Source organism: Aotus nancymaae, unplaced genomic scaffold, assembly GCF_030222135.1.
Source record: "Aotus nancymaae isolate 86718 unplaced genomic scaffold, 86718_ANA_hifiasm-v0.15.2.pri h1tg000044l, whole genome shotgun sequence".
Lineage (NCBI taxonomy): Eukaryota > Metazoa > Chordata > Mammalia > Primates > Aotidae > Aotus > Aotus nancymaae.
The window spans coordinates 501,891-510,510 of NW_026988458.1; the positions used below are offsets into that span (position 1 = coordinate 501,891).

Genomic DNA, 8,620 nt, shown 5'->3' on the forward strand with positions numbered 1-8,620 from the left:
AAAAGGAAGGAATGTACCAGCCACACGCTGACTCCCACTCTCCCCTCTCTGCAGCAGAAACCTTCCTGTCTCTTACAACCCTTTCTCATCTAAAGCCAATTGGTGCATCTCAAATAGCAATACATGATTCTGAAATTAACAATAGAACCTTATTAGAGCAAAAGGAAGCCACGTTTGATGTAGGCTGAGATGTTTTGGATCATCTAAGGAAGTTTAGTTATTTTAGCACCACGAAGACATTCTCTACAAACATGTTCTCCTGGAAGGCAGCACCAGGCAGGAATACTGATGGTTTCCTGTGCTGTTGGGTAATCTCAGGCGGGCCCTTAGCTTTTCCAAATCACAATCTCGCAGGAGGCTGTGGATCGGTGGGTTCCCACGGCCTCTTTGAGTTCTGGCACTAGACAAGGTGGTTTATAATGAGAAGGGGCAGAAAGTGAGCTGTGAAGTCTGCAAACTTAGTTTGAGTTCTGGTGTTTCAAGTTTCCAGCAGTGTGACCTCAAAAAGCATGTTTAACTTATTCTCAGATACCCCATCTGTGAAGAGGGTATGGCAATTTAAGGGTTAATACAGAGGCTTCCAAATAAAATATTTAAATGATAAATTTTTCAATAAATGATATTAGGACAATCAGTTATCCATCTTGCTAAAACAAAATTCTTCCTCTTTAATTCATGTATTAAATACACCTCAGAGGATCAAATATTTAAATGTAGGCTGGGCACAATGGCCCATACCTGTGATCCCAGAACTTTGGGAGACTGAGGCAGGAGGATTGCTTGAGGCCAGGAATTTGAGACCAGCTTGGGCAATGTGGTGAGACTCACTCTGTACAAAAAAATAAAAATTAAGAATTAAACATTTGGGGCTGTAGAGAAAAGAAGAAAAAAATTAAAAATTCACTGGGCATGGTGATGCATGCCTGCAGTCCCAGCTGCTCGCAAGGCTGAAGTGAGTTTGAGCCTGGGATGAGCTAAAATCGTACCTCTGCACTCCAGCCTGGGTGACAAAGCAAGACCTTGTCACACACAAAAACATTAAAATTAATTAAAAGTTTTTTAAAAAGATTTAAATGTGAAAGAAGAAAGAAGGCAGCCACTCTGCGGTAGCCATGGGCTCTCAGAAGTAGCGCGCCGGCGGGAGTCTCTGCTCGGATCCGGGAGCGCCGGCAGCTATGAAGAAGGAAACCGGGAAACAGCCTTTCTGCTGTATTTCCCTTCAGTAATGCTTATCTCGTGAACACTCAACTGAAACACCACTCCACTTAAAAGTAGGAAAGATGGCAGTTCTAAACAGCAGCTATTATCTCAGTGAGACCCTCAGATAGTGAGGAATGAAGCCATAAATGTGCATTTGCTGGACATTGTATACCATGTCATCTCTATGACTATAGATTTCAAGGATAACTTTTACTCACTTCTAACAATTTCACGGTGACAGTGACTGATAATGTGAAAACTGTGCTTTATACAGTGCTGCTGACGGGGAGACAGACAAGGCTTGCTGCAGTCGTCTGAATCCAGCCAGATCGCGTCGTCACGAAGCTGTAAGCTCCGTGGGAGCAAGGATCACCTCTCTGTCTTGTATTATAGGCACTTAATAAATACTCGTGGCTGTGGGAAAAAAAAGAAAAGAAAAGAAAAGGAAGAGAAAGGCAGAAAGTAATAGAAAGCAAAGGTGCAAACTTTTATAATCTCAGAATGAAGAAGACCACTCAGGAAAATCTGGACACCTCTCTGGATAAAAAATTCAGAATGCACTGCGAAAACAGGCTTATAAAATAATGCATTTACACTTTTAAACTCTTCATGGAAAATAAAAAGGTAAATCAAAGAAAAACTAGGGGTTGGGAGTTTTCAATTCACTTGACAAAGAGATGATTTCCGTAGCTACAAAGCATGCTTTACGAATTCAAAAGTAGAGAACAGGCCCCAACCTTTTGTAACGGCAGAATAGCCCCCACCGACCAACCTTTTCACAGGAAACAACTATGGGGAAACCTGCTGGCAGGCACTCGCGTGTGAGTAAAAGCAGCAAACGCGGCAGTGCTCGCGCTGGAGGGAACGTCCTGCGTTTCAGCTGCACTGATGTCTGTGTGCTGACTGTGATGTTGCTCTGCGGCTTTGTAAGGTGCTGGGTGAAGGGGACACAGGAGCTCTGTGTTATTCTGTGTGTGAATCTACAAATACCTCAAAGTGAAGTTTGAGTTTTAAAAAGTCAATTTATGTAATTTATATGATTAGAAAATAAATGATTAATTCTAATCATCAACAGAGCAAACAGTTGAAGATCAACTACCATTAATGACTAAAGAAAAAACCCAGGAAGCTTGAAATAGAAGGGAATTATCTTATACTGTAAAGAACATTCTCAAAAACGTAGAGTGAACATGATACTCGTGAAATATCAGTTTCCTCTTAAGATAGGAAACAAGGCAAGATTGACCATTCTAAGCATTTCTTTCCACCATTGTCCTAGAGGGCATAATTAGTGCAATAAGACAAGAAAGAAAGCCAGATAAACAAAAACCTCACAGTAAAGGTTAAACATCTGTTTACCTCGGCGCCTTTGGTCGAACACATCATGTCCAGATTTCAAGGAAAAATCACAAGGCATGCCAAAAGGCAAAAAATACTGTCAGAAGACACAGAATTAGTGTCAGAACCAGCTCAGGTACGGTAGAAATTTAGGAATTTTCAAATCAGGAATTTAAAATAACTATGATTAACGTCCTAAGGGCTCTAATAATAGAAAAAGTGAACAATATTAAAAAAAATGGATGGGTAAGATTGAAATTTAAAGAAAGTGTAAAAAGGAAATGCAAGAAATTATAAACACTGTAACAGAAGTGAATAGTGCCTTTAATGGGTTCATCAGTGAACAGATAAGAGAAGAATCAGCCTGACGTGCGAGTCAAAGAAATCTCAAGATAAAAAGTATTTTGAACTAAATGAAAATGAAAACGCAACTTACCACGATTTGTGAGAATCAGGGAAAGCAGAGCTTAGAGGGAAATTTATAGCATCGGATGAATATATTAGAACAGAATAAAGATCTAAAGTAAACAACTTAAAATTCCACCTTAGGAAACTAGAAAAAGAAGAGCAAATAAAATGTACAGTAAGCGGAAGAATATATTAGAGCTGAAATCAGTGAAATTGAAAACAGAAAAACAACAAAGAAAAAGCAGTAAAATCAAAATGTGGTTCTTTAAAAACATTAATAAAATTGACAAACCTTTAGCCAGACGAGTCAAGCAAACAAAGAGAAGACACAAACCTGTAGCCTCAGAGATGACAGAGCGGCATCACCGCAGACCTCACGGACGTTGGAAGGATGATGCGTGAATACGATGAACGACTCTATGCCCAGGAATTTGATACCTAGAGGAAACTGACTCGTTACTTGAAAAACATGATCTACCAAAACTCACACAAGGAGAAGTAAATTATCTTAATAGACATATTTATTATAGAAATTTGATCAATAATTGATCATCTTCCCAAAGAAAAAAGCATCAAGACCAGAAAGGCTCACCAGTGAATTCTACCAACACTCCAGAAAACAAAAACAGAATACTTCCTAATTCATTCTATGAGGCCAGCATTACCCTAACATCAAAATCAAAGCCAGTACAAGAAAGGGAAACTAGGGACCGATATCTCTCATGAACTTAGATGCAAAACTTCTCAACAAAATATTAGCAAATTAAATTCAACAATGTGTGAAAAGAATTCTGCACCATGATCCAATGGGCTTTATTCCATTTATGCAAGGCTGGTTCGACATTCGAAATTCAGCACTGAAATTAATCACATCAACAGGCTAAAGAAGAAAAGTTTGTTTGCAGATGACATGATTGTTTGGATAGATAATGCTCAAGAATTAACAATTAAAAAACCCCTCCTTAAACTAATAAGTGATTATAAGAAGGTTGCAGGATCCAAGGACTATGAATAAAATATCAATTGCTTCCTAATATACCAGCAATAAACAACTGAAATTTAAAGTTTAAAAAATACCATATACGTTAGCCCCAATTTAAAAAAGGAAAAATACGTAGGTTCAATCTAACAAATATGTGTAAGATCTATGTAAGGAAAACTATAAAACTTTGAGGCAAGAAAATTTTAAAATCCAAGAAAATGGAGACAGAGCTCATGTTAATGGATAGGAAGATCCATGTCAAGACGCCAGTTCTTCCCAACTTGCTATACAGTCAACATATTCCACTCAAAATTCCAGCAAGTTATTTTGTGAATACCAGCAAACTGACTTTAAAGTTGACGTAGAAAAGCAAAACAAAGTCAGAGAACTGATACTACCTGACTTGAAGACTTCTACACAGCTATGGTAATCAAGGCTACGAGGTGCTAGTGAGGTCACAGCCGAACAGATCACGGGAGCACAACGGAAAGCCCAGAAGACCCACGCAAACACAGTCAGCTGACTTTTGACAAAGGAACGAAAACAATTCAAGAGAAATGATAGTCTTTTCAACAAATGGTGCTGAACAATTGGACATCCGCGTGCGAAGTTTAAAAAGTGAAATCAGATATTGATTCACACTTTTCACCAAAAATTAATTCAAAATGGATCACAGACCTAAATGTAAAATGCAAAACTCTAAAAGCCCTAGAAGATAACACAGGAGAAAATCTAATGACCTTGCGGACGGCAGTAACACCAAAGCCATGATCCCGTTGATGACAAAGACTAAACTCTGCAAAACATTTTAAAAGGTTTACTCTGAGCCAGTGTGAGCGACCATGGCCTGGGAAATGGTCTTAGGAGGTCCTGAGAAAGTGTGCCTGAGGTGCTCGGTCACAGTTTGCTCTTACATGTTTTAGAGAGACAGAAGTTATAGGCAAGGTCATAAATCAATACACAGAAGACGTACACTGATTGAGCCCAAAAAGTTGAGACATCGGGAAGCAAGGGCTGACCGGTCATAAGTGAATTCAAAGGTTTTCTGTTTGGCAATTGGTTGAAAGAGTTAAGCTTTGTCTAAAGACTTGAAGTCAGTAGAAAGAAATGCCTGAGTTAAGATGAGGGGGGTTGTGGAAGCCGAGGTTCTTGTTATGTAGATGAAGCCTCCGGGCAGCAGGCTTCACAGAGAATGGATGGCAAAGTTCCCTTTTTGGACCTTAACGTTGTCAGAATCTCAGTTAATCTCTCCTAGATCTGGGGAAGACCCGGCTGTATTAACGGAGATTCTCTACAGATGCAGGGCCATGTACGAATTGTCAAAGAAACATACCATGGGATAAAACGTTTTCTTTTGTTTCAGGGTTTGCTATCTGTTATGTGACGCTATGCAAGAGTCAGGTTGGAATTTGGTGTCTTACTGCCTCAGAGAGTCTTCTCTGTCAGTCTCATGGTATCTATTAACGTAAATGTCGGTTGGCTCTGCCTAAACCCCAACAGGGAGGGGTTATAATGAGGCGTGTCTGACTTCTCTTCCCATCATGGCCTGGAATTTGAGTTTTTTGGGTTTCTTAGGGATGCTATTGGCCAAGAGGGGATCTTTCCAGTCAGTTGGGGGGCTTAGGATTTTTATGATCCGCTTACAATCCATAAAAGAAAGAATTGATAAGTTGGACTCCATCAAAATGAGAAACTTCTGCTCTGTTAAAGACATTGTTGACAGAATGAAAAGACAAGCCACCGACTAGGAGCAAATATTTGCAAAACACACACCTGATAAAAGGATGGAATTTAAAATGTACAGAAGACTCTTAAAATTTGACAACAGGAGAAAAACAACCCAATTTAAAAGTGGGCCAAAGATCTAAACAGACACCTCACCAAAGAAAATATACAGATGGCAAATACACACATGAAAAGATGCTGTACCTACCTCAGGTTTCACTTAGGAGCTGCGAATTAAAACAATGATGAGGCCAGGCGCGTGGCTCACTCTTGTAATCCCAGTGCGTCAGGAGGCCAGGGCAGGAGACTGCTTGGGGCGAGGAATTCAAGACCAGCCTTGGCAACATAGCAAGACACTGTCTACCAAAAAATTGAAAGATTCGGCAGGCATGGTGGCACGCACCTGTGGTTCTGGCTGCTGAGGAGGCTGACCGAGGTCGGGGATTGCTTGAGCCCGGGAGATTGGGGCTGTGGTCAGCCACGATCCTGTTACTGAACTTCAGCCTGGATGACACAGCAAGACCCCATCTCAAACAGACACAACAAAAGCAAACACCACAATGAGCTTCTACACACCCATTCGAATAGCTAAAGTTCAAAATATGAACAGCAGATGCCAGGGAGGATCAGGAGATCATTACTGGTGGGAATGCCAAATGGTGCAACTGCTTTGGAAAACGTTTGGCAGTTTCTTGTAAAACTAAGCATAACTTTACCATACGTATATAATGAAAACAAGCCAAACTGTCTTCTCCTACTATACGGTCAACACATAGCACTTCTGGCCGTCAAAATGTGGGAGGGCCTTTCTCCACACCCCGGTAACTGCCCGATAGATTCTTCCTGCCTGCCACACAGGCAAAATCCATTCACGGAGACCATGGCTTTGTGCAGAGAAAGAGTTTAACTGATGCGAGGCCAGCCCGCAGGGGAGAACTGGAGCCATCCCTTAAATCAGCCTCTCTGAAGCCTCGGAGGCTCGGGTCCTCATGGACAATTTGGCAGGCAGGGGGCTATGGAATGGGTCCTGCTAATTGGTTGGGGATGAAGTCACAGGAGTGTGGAAAGCAGTCCTCATGTGCTGAGTCTGCCTCTGGGTAGGGCCACAGGACCAGCTTAGTCATGAGTCAGGAGTCCAGGTAGGGTCAGTCTAAAACACATCTCACAAATCAGTCTTAGGTTCTACAGTAATGGAGCTATCTGTAGCAGCGGTCCCCAAGCTTTTTGGCACCAGGGACAGGTTTTGTGAAAGACAATTTTTCCATGGACCGGGGGGTGTTGGGGAAGGTGTTGGGATGAAAGTGTTCCACCTCAGGTCATCAAGCGTTAGACTCTCACGAGGAGCCCACAACCTCGATCCCTCACACGTGCAGTTCACGTAGGGTCTGCACTCCTATGAGAATCTAACGACACCACTGATCTGACAGGACGCAGAGCTCGGCGGGTAATGCTTGCTCGCCTCCTGCTGTGCCTCCCAGTTCTAACAGGCCATGGGCTGCTACCTGTTGGGGACCCCTGATCTATAGAAGCAACTAGGAAAGACACAAGTCTTGTGACCTCTGTCCACGGGACTCCTGAGCAGTAAGGGATTAGAGAAACCACACGTAAATCTCAGCAGGCTTCAGTTCCTTCCATAATCCCGTCTTGTAGCTTTTCAATAGTCTTACAAAGGCAGTTTTCAGTCCTTGCACAAGGAGGGAGTAAGTTTTAGGGAGGGACTATTATCATCCTCGCTTTCAAGTTGAAATATAATTCTTCCTGAAGTTAGCTTGGCCGACACCCAGAAGTGACCAAGGATGGCCTGGAGGTCAGAAGCAAGATGGAGTCAACAATGGCAGATTTCTCACTGTCACAATTTCGCAAAGGTGGTTTCACACCAAGCAATTCTCTAGTGCACACCAACCGAGTGCCCGATAATTCAATTTAATTCTGATACTAACTAGAGTTAGCACAGATGCCACAGGCTGAGACATCAGCCCCACAAGACGGCCCTTATTTACAATGCCACCTGTGCTTCCAACCTTTTGGCTACTAACTGGGGGTTCTCATGGCCCCTCTTTGTGTTAGATTACTTGCTAGAATGGCTCACAGAACTCGGAGAAACACTTCACCTCTGTTCACTCACGCATGATAAAGTGATTAAATGAATGGCCAGTTGCCGGGAGAGGCGTGTGGGAAGGGTGCAGAGCTTTCACACCCTCTGCGGGCACCACTCCAGGGACCTGCACATACCACCGAAACTCTCTCAACTCTGTCCCTTTTGGGTTTTTATGGAGGCTCTAGCACGTAGGCATGATTTGTTCAATCACTGCCCATTGGCAATCAACTCGACCTTCAGGCTTCTCGCTCCACAGAGGCTGGGGGTGAGACCACATGGCTGGTTGCTCTGGTGACCTGCCCCATCCTGAGGCTGTCCAGGGGCCCCCAGCCCCCAGTCATCTCATCAGCATACAAAATGCTCATCACTGCACAGATTAAGGCTTTAGGAGCCGTGTGTCAGGGAAACGGGAAAAGGGCCAAATGCACATCCCGAGCTCACACCGTGTAACCCAGAAATCACGCTCCGAGAGATCACCCAAATGAATTCAAAACCGCACAAAAATGTGCACACAAGTGTTTATAGCAGCTTTATCCATAACTGCCAAACTTGGAAGCAACCAGATGACCTTGCATGGGGAATGAATGAGCAAACTTGTTCACCCAGACGTGACAAAAGCAGACGCACCGCCAAGCCTCGAAAAGACACGGGAACCGCAGCTATGTTTGCGAAGTGAAAGGAGCCCATCTGGAGAGGCTGCACACTCTGTGATTCCAACCAGATGATATTTCGGGAGAAGCAAAGCCATGGAGACAGTAAGAGACGAGTGGTTGCCAGGGGTGAGGGAGGAGGAGCGTCGGGGGCGCAGCGAAGTGGCTGCGACGCTAAGCGGTGGACACAGCCGTCACACGTCCCTCCAACACACAGAC

General features: G+C 43.1%; 1 long non-coding RNA gene across 1 annotated transcript; it reads right to left on the reverse strand.

Annotated features, from left to right (window-relative positions):
• Window positions 1-744: 744 nt before the first annotated feature.
• On the reverse strand, window positions 745-6,451 carry LOC105729755 (uncharacterized). Its single transcript, XR_001110296.2, has 4 exons — window positions 5,862-6,451; window positions 3,281-3,384; window positions 1,419-3,144; window positions 745-829 (listed from the first exon to the last, which is right to left on the reverse strand). It is a non-coding gene; the product is annotated as an uncharacterized LOC105729755 (long non-coding RNA).
• Between the last annotated feature and the right edge of the window lie 2,169 nt (window positions 6,452-8,620).